Below are 13,241 nucleotides of genomic sequence, written 5' to 3'. Positions count from 1 at the left end.
AGAGTCTCTCACCCCTTCTTCTGGGAGACAACGGTTTGCCTTCTACAGGGTTTTCAGTTTCATATACTTAACTAGGCAAAGGTGTATCACATAAAACTCTTAGATATAAGGTGAATAGTATACCATTTTAATTGCAATATCCAGGAATGTTTTCTTCTTATTTGCTTCTACATTTTATTCTGGACTTATCGGTTTGTAGAATGTTTTAACTTTATGTTATTTTTCCTGTTGTCACCCTGCCATTTGAGTGCGGACACAGATTTGCTTCATTAGTTAGCTTCTAGTTTACATTGTTTGGAGACACCTATTGCCCTGATCTCATCTGTTTCAGCCATCCCTACCCCTATTTCTTACACTGTCCCAGTGAGCTTTGGCTTATATACTTAAGTTTGGATAGTTACATTCAATGGTTTAGAATTTAAATGACTTCTTCCCAGTTATTGTTAATTTCTCATTAAAATGGTAGTTGTGTTTAACATATAAAAATGAAAAATTGCTCTACTGAAGATAGGTTATTTAAGGAAATAATAGGGAAATATTAAAAAGCACTTGACACATCAAGATTCTACTTATGCTTAAAGCTCTATGCTACCAAACAAGTTAGGTGCAAGAAACATCACAGCATCAATTGTAGATATTATCAGTAAATGCCTAGTGTTTCTAGTGCAATAAAAGTCAGAGATTTTTTTCCCTTCCCTTTAGAAAAGTAGACTGGCATTCAGTGCCAGCTCATATTGCTTAGCTCCACATTAAACCTCTATTTTGGGTACATGGATGTTTTCATCTTGCTTTTTGTCCACGGAAGGGAGTGAAAGCATTTTTTTGATGTCATCATTATTTTATTTTCTTCCACCAACTGTCATATCGAATCAGATTCTAATTCATTTTTAAAGTTGAAGTTACTGTACCCAGGTATAACACTGTCTAAATAAAAATAAATAAATAAATAAATAAATAAATAAGTCTACTTTTGACTATTGTCAGGGCAAAGAAAAATGAAATTTTCTATCCTAATGATCTATAATTTTGCAATGTATCTAAATTGGACTTCCAATAATGTACCTTCTGAAATGAGAAATAAATACTTATGTTTTATTTGTTTTGATTTTGTGCCTACACCATATTTGATGAAGCATTGTCCATGTAACAAGGCATAGTATATAAAATTATGAGTGTAGGTTTCAAGTGTCATATGTAGAGATTATTAAGTGTTCTTTTCATCTTGGCCAGTAACAAGACAAAATGAGTGTTTTACAGAAGTCTCCATTTCTTTTTCTGAGGAAAATTATCTTTGCAATATACTCTTTCCAAAAAAACATAGAATCAATCCTTATGTCCTCATATTAAGAGACTAATATTACTAAAGTTCAACCTATAGTCACTGCCCCTTATTTTTCCCTTTTCCACAAGTGTCTTAAAATGTTTAGTTGATAATAAGATGATAAATCCCATTTCAAAAGCTTTAAATTCTACTGATACCATTTGTCTAATATACCCAGAACATACCAATTCAATGTTCTCTTTACTAGGAGCACAGACAATATCATGCCTTCTCCCCTAAATACTAAAATTGCCTTCAATCTTGCTATATCATGCCAGTGTTTCATGAAACTTCATGACTTCACTCTACTTATTTGTCTTGGGTAAAACAGAAGAAGTTGTGATCCATTGCTTTCCTGTATAGGTTGAGATTCGGTTTCACTTTGACTCAAATTATATTAGGTTTGAAGACTGTTAGAATATAAATATATATGTATTTGGTTCCAGAAAAAAATGGTTAGCCAGAGATTTACACACAATGTGGCTCTCATTATTCATATGGACTGGAACTTAGATACAAAGTGGGAACAAAGAAGCCAACAAAGGCATCCACAGTATTGTTTGTTGACCTATCATGGTAATAGCATAGTTTCCATGCAGGCTTAACCTCAATGTTGGGTTGAATCTTCTACATTTGTGATCCAAAATAAACTCATCTTTCTTCAGTTGGTCTCTGCCTAATTTTGTGGTTAAAATGGCAAAATAAATAACAAACAAAACTAGTACCAGGGTTAAAACTTGTATGATTATTTTTGTCAAGTAGTCTTTGGGCTTTGCATCCAGTTTGTGGAAAAATTTGCAAGAATTTGGAAAGGGTGGTTAGAATACATAAATTGTGATGTAAGCAACACACTGTTCTCTTTTATTTGATTGTTTAGTTCAGGTTTGGTGATTCTGTATATAGATGAGAAGAAAATTCTAGAAAAAATATATCAAGTAATAACTATGCTGGTGAAATGTCAAACAAAAACAAGAATTCTGTTCAGAATTGAATTTCAAGTCTTTCCTCTTAGATGCTTGAAACTATTTCATCTACATTCCTTTTTAATAAAACTTTCTGGAAGATGATAATGAGAGATGATGGGCCAATTAATTTGATGAATGAAATTTAAAAGCTGCCATCCAGGAGCCTACCATAACATTCCTCTGGGAGGCTATACCCAGCAGTAGATGGAAACAGGGACAAAAACCCACACCAAAACATTAGCAGAGTTTGGGAACACTCATGGAAGATTTGGGGAAAGGGTTGAAGGCCAAAAGGAAGATGGGAACTCCCTAGAAAGACCAACAGAGTCAACAAATCTGGACCTGTGGGAGCTCTTAGAATTGAGCCATTTACCAAAGAATATGCATGTGCTGGAAAGAGCACCCTTGGTACATATGTAGCAGACAGGCTTCTCAGTCTTCATGGCCTCTCTGTCTGGACATTGCAAGTGCTTTTGATTCTTCTTCAGCCTCCTATCTGCCTAAATCACTTGTATCCAGTTGCCATCAACCATGAGTCCTGTTCTCATGAAAGACACTTGTGGGAGAGCATTTGCTGAATCTGGTATAGACTTGATGTGCCAGGGTAAGAGGGTTCTCAGGGGAGTCCCACACTTTCAGAGAGAAGAGACAGAACTGGAGGAAGGACTTGGGGAGGAAGAGACTGGTCAGGGTATCAGTATTTGAGATGTATCAAACAGATAAATTAATAGTTAATTAAAAGAAAGATATTTAAAGGCCACATCGTGAAAAGTTCATGTCACAGTCATTGCTAAATATTTTTAGGTTTGGTTACAGTTAGAGTTGAAAATTCAAACCAGACCAGAAGGTTGAGAAAAAAAAATGTAACGTGTTTTTAAAGATTTTTGAATTTTAAAGATGTTACTAGCTTCTGTACTAAGGAGACAAGAGTATATACTAAAGTCATCAGTGAAATTTATGTTACTCACCTCATCCCAAGCTCCAGGTATATAGCTATAGCTATGTCCTATGTGAATCAGTCAGAATTGTATACGATAAAGTTAAAATGGTAGTGAAATCTTGGTGTTGTGGAGAAGGGACAAGAACAATAGGCATGAAGAATGTAATAGCTATAAAATGATGACCCAGAATTGTTTTCCTTTTCTATTATTTTAGAATTTCATAGATGCACAAAACATTTTTTAAGCAAATGCATCCTGTTTTGTTTTGTTTCTCTACAGTCCCACTCCTATGTCCTACCGATTTTTCTAGCAAATGTCCTGTGCTCTGTTTCTTTAAGGTAACTGAGTTCACTTAATGAAGTTGATGTGTACATACTCTAGGACCACATGCTCTAGCCTAGAGTCTCCTACATTATGTCCACATTCTTGAAGAACAACGCTTCCACATACCACAGCTGTCATTTATTGCCAGTAGATCCTCAGGTTGTAGAACTTCATGGCAAACATACTTACCCATGTTGGGATTGTATGTAGCATATATTTGTGTCAGTCTTGGGCCTGTTGTCACTACTGTCATGAGTTCATGTGTGGAAGTGCCTTGTTGTGTCTAGAAAACACTGCTTTGTGGTGGTCATTCACTGTCTCTGCTTCTTACAGTTTCTCTGATGCTCCCATCTTCAGGATAATCTCTGACTCTTGCAAATGGTATATCAATATGGGTGCCAGGCAATCAGTAATCTCTTGTACTATGCAGAATTGATTGTTTGTGGTTCTCTGTGTTAGTCACAATGAAATGCAAACAAAAATGATTTTCCATTTAAGATTGAGAAATGTATAAGTCATTAGGAATTGTCTTGACACTATATCCTTTTAGCAGCAATTGGAACTAGGATCTCACTTAGGGACTGTGAATTTTTAAGCCACAGTTTCTGGGCACTGATAGTGGTGCTAGGCATAGATTATTGAGTGGGGCTTTAATTACATTGGAAAGTGGTTGGGTGCTCCAATAACATCTGTACCAGTGATATACCAGCTGTATAGTGTTCCAGTCAGATTATCCTGCTGGAGTATTCATCATTGTAGCATGCAGGCTTTCACTTTGGGTAATACAGATACTTACTATTGTCCTTTATGGTATTACAGGGACTTAGGGGACAACTCACTAAACTTGGTGAAAAACACATTTACTTACCAAGAGATCTCACTGGTACAATACCAAAGAGACCCAAATTGGGATCCAACTCAAGGGGAAACCCCAAGTCCTGAAATCTTACTGAGACTATGATGTGCTCACAAAAAGAGGCCTATGATGACTGCCCCCGAAAGGCTCAACAAGCAACTGACTCTTACAAGCAACCAATGGACAGAAACTGCTGACCCCTGTAGTTGAATTAGGGAAAAGCTGGAAGAAGCTGAAAAGGAGGGTAACCGTATAGGAAGACCAGCAGTGTCAATTAAACTGGACCCTGAGATCACTCAGACACTGAGCCACCAACCAGGCAGCACACACCAGCTGATATGAGGTCTCCAACATGTATACAGTAGAGGACTGCTGGGACGGAACTCAGTGGAGAAGATGCACCTACTCCTCAAGAGACTGGAAGCTTAAGGGAGTGGGAAGGTCTGGTGGGGTGGGACTTTGGAGGTGGGGACATCCTCTTGGAAACAGGGAGAGGAAGTATGGGATTTGGAACAAGTCAGAGTGTGGACCAGGAGGGGGATAAAATCTGGAGTGTTAAAAAAAGATTAAATAATAAAGAAAAAAAAGTTATTCAGTCTCAGTGAGCATGGAATTCATTTTGGGTGTCACCCCTCAATTTTATTGATTCTTCATGATTTTCACAAAGAATGAATCATGCACCCCCAGTCCTTTTAATCACCCCATCCCTTCATATCCACCTTCCCCCCCCCAAACAAACAAACAAACAAACAAACAGAAAATAAATAACCAAACCAAACCAAAACAAAACATAGAAAACATCTTATCATGGAAGCTGTGTATCACAGTTTGTCCCACCGGATATCCTTCTGTCCACACATATTCACTTGCAAATAATCACTTAAATGAGTCATTGATCTGGCTCAAGGCCTCTGGCTACTACCATCAATATCAGATTCTCACTGGGACTCCTCCTATTGTTGCCCTGTGTCATGAAAAGCCTGCAGCTTTGTATCAACAGGACCAGCCCTTTCGTGTACTCTAAGAGTTCATGGATGCTGGAGATTTAGGGGTATACCAACTCAAAGCCCTGAATCTGGGGCTGAAGGTAGCAAAGTTGTTCATCCATTTTTTTTCTCCATAATGTGCTCCACTAGGGTGAGTGGTGGTGCAGAGGCAAAATCACTCAAGGAAGGCTTAGCTCTCCAGCTCTTGTGCCTTCGTGTGGGGTCACTAACATCCAGATCATCAGAGCCAAGAAGAGTGCTGTCCAGTAGAGGTTCAGAGTTCACTCACCAGAGTGCTATCCTCAGTGAGAAGCAAGGTCTCTTCTCCATCTCTCTGGACCTGTTCTCCTGATTACTCTGCTGTGCTCGACAGGCAAGGTGCAGGGCCTGGAGCCTCGTATTCTTAAACGTTATATGATTTTTACCCTTTAAAGACTTACTAGATTTAGAATAAAGTTACAACATAGTAAAATAGATTGTATGAATAAAGTTATATAACCAGGCTGGGGTCAAACTCAAGATGCTCCTCCCTCTTCCTCCTTCAGCACATCCTATCTGCATGTACTGCTCTGGATCTTGTCAGAAAACACTCTTTTCTGAACTTTATCCATGTTTGTGATGTTATCCGTTCTCATTTTCCATGAAAGGCCTATATAAGATAGTTGTACTGTTTTTATGGTAACACTTCAGGAGTAGATGTTAATTTTGACTTGAAGTAACAAGAGAACTTTTTCTTGGTGTAGAAGTTAAGAACAAGAACAATCATTGGAAGCAAGACTGCATGATCCATATGTTAAGGTTGGGTATGCATAGACAGTGAAATAAAATTTGAAAAATAGCAGTCAGGATTAAATCTCAGAACAATTGTGTCTACGGCAAAAACAAATATCATGTAGTATACAAAAGACAATAGAAGAGTCTGGAAAATGTATGCTTAAAAACAGAGTGAATCACATTTTTATTATAAAACCCACATTATGCATTCGCCTATGAATGTTACTGACCAAGCCAAAGGGAAGAGAAGACAGGCAAGAAAATGCCTGATATCAACAAGTGAACACAGCCAGGCAGTGGTGGGGTATCCCCTTAATCCCAGGACTTGGGAGGCAACAGCAGGCAGATTTCAGAGTTTGAGTCCAGCCTGGTCTACAGAGTGACTTCCAGGACAGCTGGGCTACACAGAGAAACCCTGCCTGGCAAAAACCAAAAACCAAAGACCAAAAAAAAAAAAAAAAAAAAAAAAAAAGTGAACCTGTTTAGTACAAGAGAAGTTATGGGAAGGGTGACTTCTTGGAAGAAATAGACATTTATCTGTTGTTTTAAAAATAGAAGGATAGGAATGCAAGGGTAGAATTAACGAATGGAAATGGAAAAGTTTCTGTTTTTGTCCTTAGATTGGCTGTTCTTAGGATCGACTCAAAAGTAATGGGTAGTGAGTAGAAGCCAGTAATTGAAGAGGTCATCTGGGTTAAGGTTGGCAAAAATGTAGAAAAACAACTTAGTCAAGTTCTGAGAATGCTAATCACTTAGGATTTGAAAATTAGTATCAATTAACCAAATTTGCAGAGTTTTATGAAAACGTGTTCATGTATGATTACAACATTTGATTATTTATAAACAAAATTTAATATTAAGTAATTACAATATATTTTATATTTGTGCACATGAGCATGTGCACACACACACACACACACAGACACACACACACACACACACACACACACATCCTCTGAAGGTGATAATGCCAATAGTTATATGTCCAAAAAATAATGTTTCAAATAAGTAGTTAATGTACATAAAAATATAGTTGATAACATTTCTGTATATCTCATCAAATGTGTATTATTTATGGGAGTGTAGTAGCTAAGAAAAGGATTCTTAAAATTATTGAAAACTTCCAGTCCTTTTGAAAAGTAAGTTGTCTTGAAATCAATGTCAAATTTGAGTAGTTTTACTAATTAAATAATGTATTTAGTTTACAAATTAGATCTTACAACTAAAATATTGAATCATTATTGTATTGCTACATAATGTATTTACATTTAGAAATATAGAATATTTCATAGCTGACTAGGCTGTTTGTCTTAAACCATATCTTATTTTAGAATATATCAACTGTAAATTGTTTAGATGACAGAAATCATGCAATTACTACAAACAGAAACATGGGCTTATAGAAGAATATATTTCTTGATACATAGTTTCTTCCAGTTTAGAATCTTAAGGTTGTCTAAAGAACTAGAAAATTTTTCCCTGAATGAAGATAACATTGAAATAATATGATGAAACTTTTCAATACTAGACCTACAAACATTAAATAAAATAAGCTGTGCAAATTTCAGCAATGTGGCTTTTATTATAAATGTGTTATTGTTCTCTGCATGAAAGTTTTTTTTTACAGCAATCAAAAAAGGCAAAACATGATAATGGCAGGCTCACAGAGAAAAGATATATGAAGTAAGGACATTTGCTATGCATTGTTACTCTTGCAAAAATGTAGGCACATAGAATCATTGTTGATTTGCTTAATGTTCAAATATTGTTTCATCTATTTGTTTAAGGATTGTATCAGTAAGCATTCATCAAACAATGGAACACAATCGAAGCAAAGACTGAAAAACTCTGGAACAAATATTATAAAGACATTGAACAGAATGCCATCTCTGAATCAATAACATTTGCCTATATAAAAGAACAATTGATAATGCAATTGCAAAGGTTCTTATTATTTTGATGGCCATGTGTAATGCAGTAGGTATGATATCCAATGAGTTTTCACATTTTCCATCCACAATATATTATGCTACAACGTTTTTACTCACTTAACTTGAGTCTGATTTGTTTGATATTACAGAAGGTTGACTTGATTGTGTTTAAAATGAGTAGATCCTTCTCAATACTTAACTTTTTACTCATTGAAGGGAACTAGAGGACATGAAGTTCTCCTTAAGGCCCTGAAAATGGGCAATGCAGGCTCCATCTTCAGGTTCATTTGGAAATGCAACCAGTGATAATACTAAGCAAAAGACTTGTAATATGTGCTAGCTTATAACTGTTTCCTCTCTAGGGAATGTCACAACACATACATGTTCTAATACATGTTGTAAACTCTCTTCAAAATATTATGTGCATAAAACTTGTGTCTTTGGTTAGTGTTCTAGGCTATTTATTTCATTAAAATAAACTCCCTCTAGACTCAGAATCCAGTGCCAATATAACCAACTGCTTCATATGAATATATAAAGTGTGTTCAAAATGTAAGATTTTAAATTATTATTGCGAAATAAATTTGACTTTGCATCACTGTGGAGACTTAACACTACAATAACACATTTTTATAATGATTTATTTTATTGTATAAAATCTTATATATCCTTATATTAATAATTTTTAGCCAATAACTTTTACATGCTTAGAATATATTACTAACATCCAAAAATATTAAATACAGCTTATCAATATAATATCAAACAAGTATATTATGGGTAATTGTGAAATATATAAATATAAAAGATTGACTTCCCATCACAATAAATTTATGACATGATGATTGACAATAATAATTCTTTTTTTTTATTATGTATTTTCCTCAATTACATTTCCAATGCTATCCCAAAAGTTCCCCCCCTCCTCACTCCCCTCCCCACCCATTCCCATTTTTTGGCCCTGGCGTTCCCCTGTACTGGGGCATGTAAAGTTTGCCTGACCAATGGGCCTCTCTTTCCAGTGATGGTCGACTAGGCCATCTTTTGATACATATGCAGGTAGAGTCAAGAGCTCTGGGGTACTGGTTAGTTCATAATGTTGTTGCACCTACAGGGTTGCATATCTCTTTAGCTCCTTGGATACTTTCTCTAGCTCCTTCATTGGGGGCCCTGTGATCCATCCAATAGTTGAATGTGAGCATCCACTTCTGTGTTTGCTAGGCCCCGGCCTAGTCTCACAAGGGACAGCTATATCACAGTCCTTGAAACAAAGGCTAATTCTTTTTGTTTGTTTATTTTTACTAGACATTTTCTTTATTTACATTTCAAATGTTATCCCCTTTCCTAGGTTCCCCTCCAAAAATCACCTATCCTCTCCCCCCTTCCACCTGCTAATAACAATTCTACTATGACTGATAACCTCACCATGGACAAAGGGGCTGCAACGGAATCTTTTTAAAATTCAGAAAGAGTCTACCTACCTAGCACACCAGAGTTCTAGAGAATATTGTAACTTTCTTGATAGAATTGCACTTCAAAGTGATTAAAATACTAAAAAGCAAAAATGGTTCAAGTTTGATTACTTAACTTGAATATTTAGAATTCTATTCACAAACACTGTTCATGGCAAAAGATCAATAAATACATCTAAACAGACAGATGAATAAGGGTCAGACATTTGCCTTTTCTGCTTTTCTCTGAGTTTCTTTTATTTTTCAACAATAAAATATGTTGAAAAGACCTATCTTTTTTTTTTCAGTAAGTTAGCTATAAGATACATACTCATGCATGAAATTGAATCTTGTTTTCCTCAGGGATTTTCTCCTGGCTTCTAACTATGTCCCTGCCAAGTTTGTTACAACAAAATTGGTTACAGTGGGAAGAGGTGAGTTTGAGAAGCTTAAATATTGAAAAAAACTCATAATAATTAGATGCTATTATTAAATAATTAGCATTCTCTAATTTATTGGAAATTTATTATAAATTATATTTCAATCCATGAGTGTATAGCTGTATTTTAAACTTTTCCTCACTTTATGGAAGTCTTATAACAACTATCACATATTAAAACAAAATGTAAAACTATTCAGTAACACATGTAACTCTAAATGATTTATGAAATAAAGAACAACTTTTTATGGTTGCATATTTTAAAAAGTTAATGAAGTAAGACTTTTCCTAACATTTAAAACAAAAATAATGAAGCATTACTATGATTCTTAAAAAGTCATTAGAAAATAGTGTGCCTTTTATAATCAAGGAAGAACAGGTACTCTGCCTTAAGACATTCCCTTCTGTTCCCCTAGACCCAAGCCTTAAGGCTGTTGCCTGTCAAGGAAGCAGATTAGGACTTGTGGCCTTTCTTCTCCCTTCTTCAAGTGCCCTATAAGTCCCAAGGAGCATCTTCTCCTGTCCTTCCTCTTGGCAGTCATCACTGCCTCCCAGGTTTCAACATCAGCAGACATTCCCTGTGGACACACCAGCTAAACAAGCCAGCCAAACAGGAAAGTCACAGTTAGGTCATCACATCATCTAAAAATGCAGATATGAAACAAAACAAACAAAATCCTCACCAAACAATAACAAACATGGATATCAGTATCTAGCCCTATATTCTATAACAGTAGGACATAAATATTCCAACATAGCCAAAAAAAAAAAAAAAAAAAAAAAAAAAAAAAAAAAAACGAGAAAAAGATCTTAAAACCAACTATATTGGTACTTAAAGAGGAAATGAATGCATCCCTATAGAAATCCAAGAAAGCATAAACAAACAAACAAACAAAAAAAACTAGAGGAAATAAATATTTGCATTCAAGAACATCAGGAATATAAAAGCAAGTGTAGAAAATAAAATAAAAAATGCTTAAGAAGGTCAAGAAAAAGAAACAGTGGAAAGAAATGAATAAAACTCTTAAAGTCCAAAAAAGAGAAATCAAAGCAACACAACTCTGTTGTATAAATTTGCCTTCATCTTAAAATTTAGATATCCATAGGTTTGCAAATTTACATCTCCATGAATTTATATCTCTGTCTCTGGTCAATTCTATTGATCAATCTGTCTGTTTTAATTCGAATACCATGTGATATTGTTAATGGATATCTGTAGTGGTGCTTGAAATCAAGTATAGTGATATCTTCAGAAGATTTTTCTACTGTACAGGTTTTTAAAAATTTTCCATTTTGTTTTTTTATTGTTCAAGAATAGTACTAAAATATGCATTTTCAATTAAAATTGATGAAGCAATTATGACATATTTACATCTTGTATTATTATATCTACTATGCTTCTAGAGAACTGAATTCTGATTTATTCTAATGTTCCAGTATTTCTTTATAAAAGCATCAACAAATGGTGGTAGTATAACTACATGTCAGCATATAGAAGAATGCAAATATGTTCATACCTATTGTACTGCACAAAACTCAGGTCCAACTGTATCAAAGACCTCAATATAAATTCATATACACATAAATTGATAGAAGAGAAAATAAGGAATAGCCTTGAACACATTGGCACAGGAGACAGCTTCCTGAAAAGAATGCCAATACTACAAGCACAATAAATAAAAAATTAATAGCGTGATTTCATGAAACTGAAATACTTCTGTAAGGAATAAATATCAGCAAGACAAAAAGGAAGCCTTCAGAAGGGAAAATTTTTTCACAAAATCTACATTTCAAACAGGGCTAATTTACACATATATTACTCATACATATATAATATATTCATATATATTACATGTACACATATTATATATGTATATTACACACACAAACACACATACACACACACACATACACACAAATATATATACCTAATCATAGTAAAAGGAATATACAGCAAACCAGTAGCCAACTCAAACTAAATTGACAGAAACTTGAAGCAATCCCACTAAAATCAGGGACTAGACTAGGCTGTGCACTCTCACACTACCTATTAAATATAGTACTGTAAGTCATAGTCACAGCAATTAGACAACCAAACAAGGTCAAAGGGTTACAAACTTGAAAGGAAGAAGTCAAAATATCACTATTTGCAGATGATATGATAGTATACTTATGTGCCCCCAAAAATTCATCCAAGCAGCATTTAAACCTGATAAACAACTTCAATGAAGTGGCTGGATATAAAATTAACTCAAACAAATCAGTAGCCTTCCTATCCTCAAAGGATAAACAGGCTGAGAAAGAAATTAGGAAAATGACACCATATACAATAGTCACAAATAATATAAAATACCTTGGTGTGACTCTAACTATGTAAGTGAAAGATCAATATGACAATAACTTCAAGTCTCTGAAGAAAGAAATTGATGAAGATCTCAGAAGATGGAAAGATTCTCATGGACTGGCAGGATTAATATAATAAAAATGGTCATCATGTTGAAAGCAATCAACAGATTCAATGCAATACCAATCAAAATTCCAACACAATTCATCATGGTGTTAGAAAGAACAATTTGCAAATTCATTTGGAATAACAAAATCAAAAAAACAAAGCAAACAAAAAACCACAATAGCAAAATTTGTTTTATTCTCAACAATAAAAGAACATCTGGCTGAATCACCATCCCTGAACTCAAGTGTTAAATCTGCAGAGTATTTGTACAGTGACAGGCAGGCAGATCAATGGAATAGAATTAAAGACCCAGAAATGAATCCACACACCTATGGTCACTTGTTCGTTGATAAAGGAGCCAAAACCATTCAGTGGAAAAAAACAAAACAGCATTTTCAACAAATGGTGCTGGTTCAACTGGTAGTCAGCATGTAGAAAAATGCAAATTGATACATTAGTATCTCCTTGTACAAAGCCCAAGTCCAAGTAGATCAAGGACATCCACATAAAACCAAATACACTAAAAGTAATAGAAGAGAATTTTTGGAATAGCCTAGAGCATATGGGCACAGTGCAAAATTTCCTGAACAGAATACCAATTGTTTATGCTCTAAGATTAAGAATTGACAAGTGGACCAGGTGGTGGTTGCACATGCCTTTGATCCCAGCACTTGGGATGCAGAGGCAGGTGGATTTCTGAGTTTGAGACCAGCCTGGTCTACAGAGTGAGTTCCAAGACAGCCAGGACTGCACAGAGAAACCCTGTCTCGAAAAACCAAAACCAAAACCAAACCAAACCAA

The sequence above is a fragment of the Mus musculus genome, chromosome 14 (assembly GCF_000001635.26).
Source record: "Mus musculus strain C57BL/6J chromosome 14, GRCm38.p6 C57BL/6J".
Taxonomy (NCBI): Eukaryota; Metazoa; Chordata; class Mammalia; order Rodentia; family Muridae; genus Mus; species Mus musculus.
The sequence above is the reverse complement of the archived record's forward strand: the minus strand, read 5'-3'. Positions refer to the sequence as shown.